The 13,887-nt window shown below is 41.5% G+C and overlaps 1 long non-coding RNA gene across 1 annotated transcript in view; it reads left to right on the top strand.

Annotated features, from left to right (window-relative positions):
- LOC146026511 (uncharacterized) overlaps positions 1-13,636 on the top strand; it is a 49,522-nt gene extending 35,886 nt beyond the window's left edge. Inside the window, exon 4 of the long non-coding RNA XR_014454474.1 lies at positions 13,088-13,636. This is a non-coding gene — a long non-coding RNA (uncharacterized LOC146026511). The remainder of the gene's footprint in view (positions 1-13,087) is intronic.
- The last annotated feature ends 251 nt before the right edge of the window (positions 13,637-13,887 follow it).

Below are 13,887 nucleotides of genomic sequence, written 5' to 3'. Positions count from 1 at the left end.
TTAAGTGAGCTTCATCATAAACTTTTTGTATGAATTTTTGTTTTAGTTTATTACTTTGATGAACTAAAACAAATGTCTTCTGCACAATTCCATCAGGCACCAGTAATAGCAATCACACCAAGTTCCAAGTCCAGAAGGAAAGCTATAAGATACATAAGTGCCTCAGAGGGTGGAACTTAAATATGATAGGCATGCCTTTAATATAAGTTCTAGTTTGTATCGTGTTATTTAAAATAAAATCTAAATCCAGAATAGTTACTATAGTTTAAATGTTGAAAACTCCAATTTAAGGTCATTGTTGTTAATGTAGACTAGGAATTCTTTAAAATCCCCTTCTGTTACCTCCCATAAAAAGAGGACATCACTGACGTATCTAAACCAAAACTTCAGGTTATCTTTAAACTTACTGTTATTCCAAATGGTTCATTCATTCTGCAAATGGTGTGCCCATCACGGTGCCACAGTTTTGGCGGTAAAATTTCCCATTATACCAAAAATGAAATTAATTTGATGGTAATTCCTGTAAGAGTTGACAAAAATTATGAGTATGTTCACAACCTTTATCGTGGGAGTTGAAGATATAAAGAGATTTTACATCACTTGTGCCTAAAGTGTTGTTTCTGCTGAAATATTTGCAACACAGTTATAATGGTTTCAAGTGGAAAAAAAGTACACTTTAGGCAAAAGAGATGTAGTGATGATGGAGTAATCCAGGGCCTAAACTTTTTGAAGTGCATTCTGACCAATTTATTAAAGACTGTTCTCTAAGAAGGTCAGGGAAGGGTGACAGATCTTCACATCACAGTGTTTAAATTTACAAACTCTCTCATTTGGTATCTTCATCTTTAGCTTCCTCCGAATGGGACAGGGATATTAAGAAGGTCAATCTGAAAAACACTCCAGTCTATACTTATGGGCCCTACATACGCAGAGATTTGTGCCAGAGATTCATAACGGGAGATTCAGCATGAGAGATGTCAAATCTCATGGGTCATTATAAAATTCTTGCATAAAATAATAAATAAAAAATGGCTTGGGGTCCCTCCCCCACGAGCATGACCAGACCCAGGTTCTAGGACCGGTCCTGGATCCCAAAATACAGGGGGCAAAAGGAGTAGGGGGTCCCCATATTTTGGAAACCAGCACCGGGCTCACACAGCCATCAGGGTAATGCCACAGCTGGGGGACACTTATTATATAAGGTCCCGTGGCCAAAGCATTACCCCTGTGGCTGGACAGCCTTGCCCGGGTCCCTGGGGGAGAGGGGACCAACCCAATAAATGCCCCCCTCTCCAGGGTGACACCAGGCTGATAATAAAATCATTGATGGCCAGTGGCCTTATAAATAAACATTAATAATTTGTGGTACAGTGTTCTCCCCTCCCAAATGTTTAATCATTGGTGATACAGTGTCCACCCCAAAAAAAGCATTTCCTCATTGGTGGTACAGTGTACCCCCCCCCCCCCCCAAAAAAAGCATTTAATCATTGGTGTACAGTGCCCCCCTCCCCCCAATGTTTAATCACTGGTGGTACAGTGCCCCCCCCCCCCCCCCCAAAAAAAACAAAAAAAAAAAACACTGGTGATACAGGCATCCTGCATATACTTTTTTAATGAGCAGAAGATACTTGTACATCCAAATCACAGCCTCTTGTGAATAAAATACATTTTATGGGGAAAAAGTGACATGTACAGTACATGAGCTATTTTGACAGATCATAGTATATTTTATCTTTTTAAGTTTGGAAACAATTCTAAAAATGTTGCTGTAAATGTGGTGTATATGAGTACTTCATATCGATTTACAACATTTCTGGTTGCAACTACCCCCCAAAAAAACCAAGTCGAAATAGAGCTGTTTTGTGTCTGACGATCTAAATTGGACTCCATTACATTGGCTGACTTCTGTATTTAACATGGTGTAAAAGCGTACTTATATCTAAGTACTTTATAAAGCTTAAATATAATGGCAAAAGCTGAAATAATTGCACACCAACACAAACTTGTAAAAAATTTATGACAATGCTTAACTTAAAAGATAGCATGATTAAGGTATTTGCAAATGCAGACTAACACAAGAAACATAAAATCAATTGGCTTATACTTTAACAATAATTCTAAATCAAATCAAAATGGAAACCCAACAGGGAAAGTCATCAACCATGATAATCTCATAAGGTTCTTGTGTATTATCATGGCGTCCACTTTTCTTATGTACGTTAACTTAGTGAAATCACATTGCATAACGTTATATTGACATGCAATGCGATGCAATGCTATTTTACCCTTCCCGCCCCCTGTCACATCTTGTCAGAAATTCACTCTGAAGTGATTTTCTGTGGTGACAAGAGGTGTATTTCAGAGCCCGTGATTTGCCAGTGTTTTCCAGTTATTTCAACTGTGATTTCCATTAATTTCTGTGAGATGGCAGCATCATCAATGAGCCTATTCACGCTCCCTCAGACTGAGGAGGATGCTGTCCAATTTTTCCAGGAGCATCACCTGCTGCCAGTGACGGCTACGTGCATGAATGGGCACCGCATGCGCTTGTCCATCAAGGAGTGCATGTGGAGGTGCCACATAAAAGCATATGCCAGCAAAGGTGAGCCTGAGAGCGGCCCATTTCTTCCCGGGGTGCGCTTGCCATTCTTAACTCTTTTGAGGTTTATTTATTCCTGGTCAGAGGAGCTGACCTCAGTAGAGTATTGCCAGCATGAGCTGAAGATGTCCAATAAGACTGTGGTGCTGTTCAACGCTTGGATGCGGGAGGCCTGTAGCATGGACTTGATGGCACAGCCGCAGCGCCGTATTGGTGGCCCGGCACAGATCGTCGAGGTAGACAAAAGTAGGTTTGCTAATAAGACAAAGTAATGTTGGCCGCGTTTTACCGCAGCAATGAGTGTTTGGAGGCATCGTACGTGAAATGGGGCAGTGCTTCATCACTGTTGTGCCAAAATGGGACGCGAGCACTCTTATGGCCGCCATTAACAGTAACATTGAGCCCGGAACCACCATTTACAGCGATTGTTGGTGGGCATATAGCACGGAGGAGCTGGAATGGGCAAGATACCATCATGCCCGTGTAAATCATAAATATAATTTCGTTGACCCAGAAACTGGTGTGCACACACAAACAATAGAGCCTCTTTGGGGGTCTGCAAAATGGTGAAACAAGCGGCAACGTGGAACAGCACAAAATCATTTGGATTCTTATTTACAAGAGTTTATGTGGCGCAAATGTTTGGAAAAGATAAGCCCTTTGAACGAATCTTACATGCCCTGACTCTGCTCCCAAAGGCAGATTGACTGTTCTTTTACTCTTCTTATTTGTTACTGTTCCTATCAAAGGGGGTTATTCTAGTTCATTCTTTCTGTCAAAATCCTTCTTAGATGGACAAAACCATGTGCACTGCGGGTGGGGCAGATGTAACTTGTGCAGAGATAATTAGATTTGGGTGGGGTTTTTCTTCAAAGTGAGATCTATAGTGCAGTGTAAAATCATGCAGTCAGTATTTTCCCTGCACAGAAACAAAATAACTCACCCAAATCTAATTCTCTCTGCACATGTTACATCTGCCCCCCCTGCAGTGCACATGGTTTTGTCCATCTAAGAAGGATTTTGTCAGAAAGAATGAACTAGAATAAACCCCATTGTTATTGTTCTTATTTGTCATTGTTCTTTTTGATTATTGTCATTATTGATTATAATGTTATATGCTCTTTCATCGGCGGTGCGCGTCCTCCGACCTTTTCATACCCCTACTATCCACGTCGGCGTGGAGTTGAGAATATAAAGTGTAGCAAGCGCAGCGAGCCCCGCGAGGGGACGCGTATAACTTCACAGGTATACGCGTCCCCTCGCCACACTTCGGGCTCGGTGACTCGCTGCCCTCGCCACACTTTATATTCTCAACTCCACGCCGACGTGTATAGTAGGGGTATGAAAAGGTCGGAGGACGCACACCGCTGCGCTCGCCATGCTTCAGGTTGGCGTCAATCGTGGGGTGACGCTCACAATGGGGTTGCGTAACCCATGACGGGGCCATATACAATGTGAAATGGGTCATATTGGCCCATTTCACATTGTTTCCAAAGTGAGATGGACTTAATCAAGTCCATCTCATCTTGTGCCATTATAATGGCACAAGACCGATGTGATGCTCCCGATTTCAATGTTAAAAATATTTTAACATTGAAGCCTATGGCAAAATCGCGGGCATCGCGTCGGTCGCGTCGGGGGCCATGTTAATGCACGCGACCGACGCGATGCCCCCGATTTTGCCTTTGCCGGCAAAATGGACCTGATTTCAAAGGAAATCGGGTCCATCGCGGGCATCGTGTACCTTAACTTAAAGGTACACGATGCCCGCGATTGTGGCCATGCTAGGAAACAAGTACCAATAATTTATTTCAGAAATTTGTGTTCAAGATACAGGGCCGGCTCTACCACTAGGCAGCTTTAGGCAGCTGCCTAGGGCGCCGGGATCTGGGGGGCGCCACCAAGTCTGCAAATCAAAAAATCAAGGATGTCTATGAGGATCCTTGTACTTAATGCAGGTGGCGGCTGTGGAACTTCTAAGACCTCACCTTTATACTTTCTCTTGAGTCACACTTCCTATATTGCTGCCCCCTCCTCCTTGTACACTGTTTGTGGGTGGCAAAGGGGAGGGTGCAGAGGACCTCCAGGAAAAGTTGGGGGGACGGGGATTGGATGACCACAAGATCTAAACAAAAATTGGGGGGGGGGGGGGGGGGGTTGAAGTTTTGCCTAGGGTGCTGAGAAGCCTTGTACCGGCCCTGTCAAGATATGTTGTCCCATGTGCTATTAAAAATGACAGAGGGACAGGGAAGGTATTCTAAGTAATAGGCCAATATATGGGTATAAAAAAGTTGGTTCCACTCACCACTCAATAAAGGGTTTTAGTCATAATTGAACATGAAAAAAGGAATATTGACAACAAATTAGTGCAGGCGATTGTGGAGTTTACCATGAGTTGGCTTGAGGTTTTGCCTCTGATTTTGTATAACACTCACACCACACCTGAGCAGCCACTAACCCTGCCTCCTTATGAGATAATCATTTTTGTATTTTATATATCATTTTTTGGAAGACTGCCAAACCCCATTCAGCATCCAGCAGCAGACTTGTCACTAATATGAATTAACCAAAGACTATGTTACAAAATTCTCACAGCATCTAAAGACTTAACAAGAAAAACAAGTAAGCTTATGAAGGGAGGGCCAGAGGGACCTTGTTATGAAGTCCAGCCTGTAGAGTATACAATGGTGAGAAATTTCTTACAGTACTGTATCATAGATCAATGGCAAGATCCCTCCCTGTGAAACAAACCATTTGAATTCATGCGTCTCACTGCAAGAAGGTTTCAAACCCGGTGGTGATATCAGTTGAAGAAAAAGAAGACACTGACACAGATAAATATCGTGACTTTGATTTGAACTAAATAAAATTATTGGTACTTGTTTCCTAGCAGGGCGCCCACTAAGCTAATCGCATCGCACATCGCATCGCATGGCCCTTTTTTGTGGCGTGAGATGTGAGATGCGATCTCAGTAGTTCATATGATAAAACACCTAAAACACCACCACTCTCCACGTCACCCCGAAGTGCGGCGAGCTCAGCGAGCCCCGTGAGGGGTGGCGGAACGCGTCCTCTGACCTTTTCATACCCCCACTATCCACGACGGCGTGGAGTTCATTTTATATAGTGTGGCGAGTGCAGCAAGCCACTGAGCCCGAAGTGTGGCGAGCGTACGTGGATTACTTTACATGTATTCTGTGTCCCTTCGCGGGGCTCACTGCGCTCGCCATGCTTCGGGCTTGGTGGCTTGCTGCGCTCGCCACACTATATAAAATCACCTCCATGCTGACATGGATAGTGGGGGTATGAAAATGTCGGAGGACACATTCCGCCGCCTCTCGCCATGCTTCGGGGTGACGTGGAGAGTGTTGTTTTAGGTTTTACCATATTAACTACTGAGATCGCATCTCACACCACAAAATAGGGCCATGCGATGCGATGTTGCGATTCGATTTCACTACGTTAGCGTACGTAGGAAATCTGGGTTCCCTGCTAGGAAACAAGTACCAAATTATTTGATGATGGGCCTTTACAGGGCCACCATTCAGACCAAGACAAGATCCATGGAATCGGGAGACATCCTTAGTGGTATTCCTGCTAATTATTGGCAAGAAGAGGTCCATGGAATCAGGGGCATCCTTAGGGGGAAATTTACTAAAGAAAATTTGTAAAAAATAGGTGTATTTGTATTCAGAAATACACTTATTTTTTACATTTATTATGCCGAAAATACGGCAATTCGTATTCGTATTGATGTGCTATCAATATGAATACGAATTGCCATATTTTCGGGATAGTAAATGTAAAAAATAAGTGTATTTCTGAATACAAATACACCTATTTTTTACAAATTTCCTTTAGTAAATTTCCCCCTTAGTGGTGTCCCTACGGTTGTGGACGAGGTGTGAAAGAAGTATTCCTACGAGTGACCAAGTTTCCCATATAATCATCAACTTGAGCAGTCATTTTTGTTTTTTAAGCTCTCATCTTTTTATAGTGAATGAGGGTTACCAGGAATTAGTGGCTGACAAGGACAGTGTGTATAGTTATCAAAGCAGTATCGCTAGAGTCATGGTGGTGGATTCTACTTCTGCTTTTAGATTTAAAACCCAAAAGTAATTGTCGTAACAGACACATATTTATTTACAGTTTCTTATATAATGCACACATATTCCGCAGCGCTTTGCAGAGAATATTTGAACATTCACATTAGTCCCTGCTCCAACATATATATATTTATATATATAGAAATCCACGGTGTCCGGCACAACCACTTAGTAGGAATGGACGTCGGGTGCCAGCGTAAAGATAGATACACAGCACTCCAGACGATTTAGTTGCAAAATCTTGTTTTATTATAGCTATATAAGGCCGGACCTTGTCCTGAGGACGGGGGTCCGGCCTCCGAAACGTTGACCGGATAGACCAATGATGAAATAAAAGCTTGGTCTTGTTTCACCTGCTGTTGGAGTCCCTGAGTGCCCGTTATTCCTGTTATATATATATACAATGTAGAACAGGGCCGGCACTCCTTGCTGTTACAGACAGCCAAATTGCCCCGGTACCCTCCTAGGTATGAATTACCTTGTATATAGACAAAATATCCCAAGGGGGAGCTGTGGCACTCAGAGGACTGGTAAATAAAGAATCAAGACCAAGCTGTGGTGGTGTCCAACGTTTCAGTCGGGTGACTTTTTTCAAGAACAGATCACATATAGGGCCTTATTCGAGTTCACTCTTTCAGACAAAATCCTTCTTAGATGGACAAAACCATGTGCACTGCAGGGGGGCAGATGTAACATGTACAGATAGAAATAGATTTGGTGATTTTTTGGTGATTCTTTGCAGGGTAAATACTGGCTGCTTTATTTTAACACTGCAATATAGATCTCACTTTGAAGTAAAACCCCACCCAAATCTAATTAGATCTGCACAAGTTACATCTGCCCCCCTGCAGTGCACATGGTTTTGTCCATCTAAGAATGATTTTGTCTGAAAGAGTGAACTCGAATAAGGCCCATAGTGAGATGAGTGAACATATACAGGTTATATACAGATTGCACCTGTGTCATGAAGCCCCTCCCCCCGTCGGGCGCTGGCTGATGCGTCAGACCTCTGCACACCTCCTTACCTGCCTATACCGAGGGTTACCTGTCTCACCTGGCTCACGCTGCCTCTGGTGCTTCAGCGGCGCCCTGCTGATGACGTCATGCCGCTGACGTGCAGCCGCTCGTTGCCATGGGGACGCCCCACGCCGCTGGGCCTGGACACCTCTGGCTGGCTTGTAGGTCTGCCTGTCAGAGATCACGATCGCTCAGGCGCTGCTCCGGTTGGTTGCCTTGGCAACATAACAACATGGTGCTGTGAATATATAAAAAATACATTTTACAAAAACATCCTTAACCAACTAAGTGATCGACCAAGTCGAAAAGAGGAGGGGATAGAGAGAAGAAACTCCAAGGATTTCCTTGGGAAATATTGTCTATATATATATATATATATATATATATATATATATATATATATATCGTTGCATGGGACGCGGCACTCCTGGACTTCCTTCAAAGAATACATTGTACAAGTGTTAAACTTCTATGTTTCGGTTTTTATTCAAATCGTCATCCTGAATAAAGAAACACCACTGGTACAAGATTTATATACATACTAACAAAAAACATGTGCCTATCAGACGCGGCCGCCTGCTTCCGTTCTGCGTACTGATGCTCATTGTCAGGGAACACCCTCAATTCATGACGTCAGCTAGCCGGAGCTAGGCTTGCGAAAAAAATGTGCATCAAAGTATCACCATAACAACCATAATTGGGTGAAGAATTCAGCAGCTGTAAAAAAGATATTTGTTAAAATAATTAGAAGGTTTAAAATAAATACATAAGAGTAATACAATAAAGGTAACAAAGAATTTCCATGCTACAACTGGGGATAACATACATCTAGTGGGTTATTTTGGTTTACTCCTTCTTGCTAATTCCTTCTTAGATGGACAAAACCATGTGCACTGCAGGGGGCAGATGTAACATTTGCAGAGAGACTTAGATTTGAGTGAGTTATTTTGTTTATGTGCAGGGAAAATACTGACTACTTTATTTTTACACTGCAATATAGATCTCACTTTGAAGTAAAACCCCACCCAAATCTAACTCCCCCCCCCAAAAAAAAATCTAACTCCCCCCCCCCCCCCTTGCAGTGCACATGGTTTTGTCCATCTAAGAAGGAATTCGCCAGTAGGAGTAAATCAGAATAACCCCCCTAGTGAGGAAGTTCTTAGTTACCGTACATTTATTTTATTATTGTTATATATTTATAACATCTAGATTTGATTTTTCACGAAGCATCCAACTTTTAGTTCAAACATCAAAGGCATCTTGATAAATAATTTTTCATCTTGAATGTGTTGGCAGGAGGACCTGTTCTTGTAAAGTTAATTTGATAGAGGAATTCAGTGTTGCAACAACCTTAAAAGTGAAGGTAGGACTATTTTATTAATGAAAGGAATTGCACAAATGGAATAAAGTGCTGTGATTAAAACTGCCAAACATTTAGGGTCTAAGCAACTCCCCTGGCAGCAAATAATATGTTGTATAATTTTTTTATATACACTACCTTTTAAAATATTTGAACATTCACATTAGCTCCTGCCCCAGTGGAGCTTACAATCTATATATATATATATATATATATATATATATATATATATATATATATATATATATATATATATATACAGTTGTGCTTATAAGTTTACATACCCTAGCAGAATTTGTGATTTTCTGGCCATTTGCCAGAGAGTATGAATGATAACTCACAAATATTTCTTTCACTCACGGTTAGTGGTTGGGTAAATCCATTTATTGTCAAACAACTGTGGTTTACTCTTTTAAATCATAATGACAGAAACTACCCAAATGACCGGACTCTGATTAAACGTTTAAATACCCCATAATACCATGTATTGCCCTGTTTAACATCAATGACAGTTTGAAGTCTTTCGTGGTAGTTGTGGACGAGGCTCTTTATTTTCTCAGATGGTGAAGCTGCCCATTCTTCTTGTCAAAAAGCCTCCAGTTCCTGTAAATTCTTGGGCTGTCTTGCATGAACTGCATGTTTCAGATCTCCCCAGAGTGGCTCATTGATATTGAGGTCAGGAGACTGAGATGGCCACTCCAGAACCTTCATTTTATTCTGCTGTAGCCAATGACAAGTCGACTTGGCCTTGTGTTTTGGATCATTGCAATGTTGAAACGTCCAAATACGTCCCATGCGCAGCTTTCAGGCTGATGAGTTCAGGTTTTCCTCCAGTATTTTCTATTAACATGCTGCATATATCTTGCCATCAATTTTTATCAAGTTTCCAGTGCCTATAACATTTATATTTGTGGCCAAAAAGTTACATTTTGGTCCCATTATACCAAATGACTTTTGAGGCTTGTCTCTGTGCTTGTTGGAGTATTGTGGGGGGGATCTTAGAATGCACACCCTATATACATGAGGTGCCATCATGCTGAGACTTGTAGTTCTGCAAATCAAAATACATGGTGCCGATGCACACTCCATATTATTAATCAAATAATAGAGGTTCTTGGTATATTAATTGGCCAAGAAATATTTGCCCACCTTGTTGGAGTATTGTAAGCGGGATGCTTTGTGGCATTTGCATAGTAAAGGCTTTCTTCTGTTGACTCGACCATGCAGCCCATTTTTCTTAAAATGCCTCCTTATTGTGCATCTTGAAACAACCGCACCACTTTTTTTCAGAGAGTCCTGTATTTCAGCTGAAGTTATTTGTGGATTTTTCTTTGCATCCCAAACAATTTTCCTGGCAGTTGTGGCTGAAATTTTTGTTGGTCTACCTGAACTTGATTTGGTTTCCACAGAATCCCTCATTTTCCACTTCTTAATTAGAGTTTGAATACTACTGATTAGCATTCTCAATTGCTTGGATATCTTTTTATATCACTTTCCTGTTTTATATAGTTCAATTACCTTTTCCCGCAGATGCTTTTCCAGACACGTCAGTGCAGCACTGGATAAAAGATGCAAGGGTCTTTAAGAAGACCAGAAACTCACTGACCTTTAATACACACACACTGATTACAAGCAAGGTGAGGATGGTTACGTTTAGTAGCCATTCAAACCCATTTGTGTGAACTTGTGTTCATGTTGTGAGGCCAAAATCTCCAGGGTATGTAAACTTTTGATCAGGGTCATTTGAGTAGTTTCTAACTAACCATGAGTGAAAGAAAAGTTTATGAGTTATCATCCATACTCTCTGCCAAATGGACAGAAAATCCCAAATTCTGCTAGGGTACGTAAACTTATGAGCACAACTATAAAGTGCGATTTTTTGCGCAATTCACATCCTATTAAATGTGCGATCTACGGAAAATGTGCAAATTCTGCAGGTTTTTTTGTAAAAAAAAATCGCAAAAGTCTAAAAATTGCACTCTATTAAATCTTGCTCAATGATTTTCATTTGAAATATAAATTTTGTCCTTCAAACTTTGCTTTTGTCAAAGAATACTCCTTTTGCAGCAATTACAGCATTGCAGACCTTTGGCATTCTAGCTTCACCCCACTCTTCCTGAAGCACTTCCAATAATTTGGATTGGCTTGATGGGCACTTCTTGTGTACCATACTGTCAAGCTGCTCCCACAACAGCTCAATGAGGTTCAGATCTTGTGACTGCGCTGGCCACTCCATTACAGACAGAAACCTGCTGCCGACTTCTTTCCTAAATAGTTCTTGCATAATTTGGTGGTGTTCTTTGGGTCATTGTCCTGTTGGAGTAGGAATTTGACTCCAGTATATGGCCTTCCTTATTCAAAATCTCTTTTCCCTTGTACCAATCTCCAACTTTACCAGCACCAAAGAAGCACCAGACCATCACATTACCTCCACCATGCTTGACAGTTGGCATCAGGCACTCTTCCAGCTCTTTTCGTTTGTTCTGCGTCTCACAAATGTTCTTCTGTGTAATCCAAACACCTCAAACTTCGATTCATCTGTCCAGAACACTTTTTTCCAATCTTTCTCTGTCTAATGTCTGTGTTCTTTTGCCCATATTAATATTTCCTTTTATTGGCCAGTCTCAGAATTTAAAAATTCAAATAAGGGAGCACCACTGACTGCTAATGAGTCCCGGCCAACAATGTTTGCCAGAATTTGGTGTGGCAGTGAGTGTGACTCTCCTGTTTGAATTTGGACTGTGATACAGCCCCACCTATGGAACCACCACAGGGCACCACCATTGGTTGTACCATTGAAACTTGCACCAGACCAATGGAAGTTGCAGATTGAATGTCTGAGTATGGCCTCCACAGTGAATTTTTTTTAGCTTCTGAATATGCAAACACTTCAGCAACACATCTGCAATACTCATATCATGCCCATAAGACGGACAATTCCTCATTCATATGTGTCTGTTTAGCTACCACCCAGTTACTGCCCGAGAATGCCCAGCACTTTATACATCTCTAATCAATCACAACATCGCCTTTGTGCGCGATTACTGCTTAACACTTTGATAAAATAGATTTTGATTATATTAATTGTGCATCAGTTGTAAAAACATTTCTTATCAAAACCAGCAAGGACATTTTGTATTCCTGTCAGAAGTCATATGGCGATCCAAAAATATCCCAGTATACATTGCACTGCGACAGTGGAAACCTATTACCTCAGTGGACTGGAAGAGAAAACCTACAAGAGACTTGTCAATCAAAGACCAATCAACAAGCTATTATGAGGATCACCAGTTGTTCCTGTCAATAAAACATATACATTACAACATGTCTTACGTCAGAAAGTTAAAAGAACTGCCTATGACCATATATGAAATGATTTAAATAAAGGTAGTTAGCATTATCACCATATATGAAATCACCCCCATACTATTTGTGGCCATAGATAGGAGGTCTAAAAGGTATATATTGGATCATGTGACCACAGCTGATTGGGGAGTGCTGGGGCCGGGGCTGTAACGGTCAGCTGACACTACAGCTGGGACACACAGAGACTATGAGACCCCAGCCCTGCCCCTTCTCCTCCATGCTCCTGGATGCTGTGCTGTTCTGTCTGTCTGGAATTAAGCAATATTGTATAATAATAGATTATTTTAGATAAATATGTAATTACGTGTCATTTATTTATCCTCAAACTTAACAGTGGGTTTATTCCCAACTTAACACTTGCGCAGGTGGTTTCAGCGTTTTTTGCATACACACAGTAGAAGTAAATTGCTCAACTTTGGCATTGGATGTGGATCTAAATCAGCAAGCTAAGGTGCTTATGCACCTGTATAAATGATGATGATGATGATGATTTTGATTGGCTCATTGCTTGTTGCTCCCACCCATTAATAATTTTACGAATATCAAAGTTGCTTCTTTCATCTGTTGAAATAGTATTAAGTGTTTGAAATTGTTCCATGCCATTAATTACATTTCCATTTTTTTTTGTCTTTGTTACAGGGGAAGACTACATAGGTTTATGCAGTTGTGAAAGCAGACTGGGACAATTAAATGAATTAAAGGTCTTTGGGGGCATGGCCTGGAGTAGCATCTCATAGGACAAACTTTCCAGCTCTCCCGCTATCATCCTTCTGAATCATCCTGTAAAAGCATCTACCTTTAACTCTGGCTTGGTGGTAACAGCAGTATACACTCCCCAGTCCTGTGTGAGCTGTTTTCCGGGGGCCCTGTGTCGCTGTCTGGACGCTTGGTGTCTTGGGATTTGTGCAGTCCCATCTCGCAGCATGACACTCCCTTCTTAATTGGATGTTGTGTGCAGTGGCGTAACTACTGTAAGGCAGCCCCAGCTGCCGCTTGGGGGAGCAAGCTGCAGCGGGGTCTATGTGGGCACCAGCACTGGCTGAGCACCTGAGGCGAGACAACAAACCCCCCCACTGAATCAATTGACTGTACACAGAGCCGGCTATTGGCTACTTTGTACAGGATGGGCGGCACATTTGTGTGCTAGGGCAAAAAGAAAATTGAAGTATGGTACAGCGCTGTGTTGAATAATAAAGGTAAATTTATTAAAAAGTATACAATTTTATGGCCAACAATAGACAGACAAGACTCACAACATATATAGAACTGTTAGTCCATTCCCATCTCAACCAAACTGGTTAGTGATTCATTGTATGCATGCAAACATTTTGTTAATTTATAACCAAAACTTAGGTTAATTTTAGCTCAAGAGTCAACCCTTGATGTGCACATGCAAAGATAGAATATACTTAAATTGGTCTCCAGTCTTGAGGCAGGGA

Source organism: Crinia signifera, chromosome 8 (genome assembly GCF_055691185.1).
Source record: "Crinia signifera chromosome 8, ASM5569118v1, whole genome shotgun sequence".
NCBI classification, from domain to species: Eukaryota; Metazoa; Chordata; class Amphibia; order Anura; family Myobatrachidae; genus Crinia; species Crinia signifera.
This window is presented reverse-complemented; position numbering and strand designations above follow the sequence as displayed.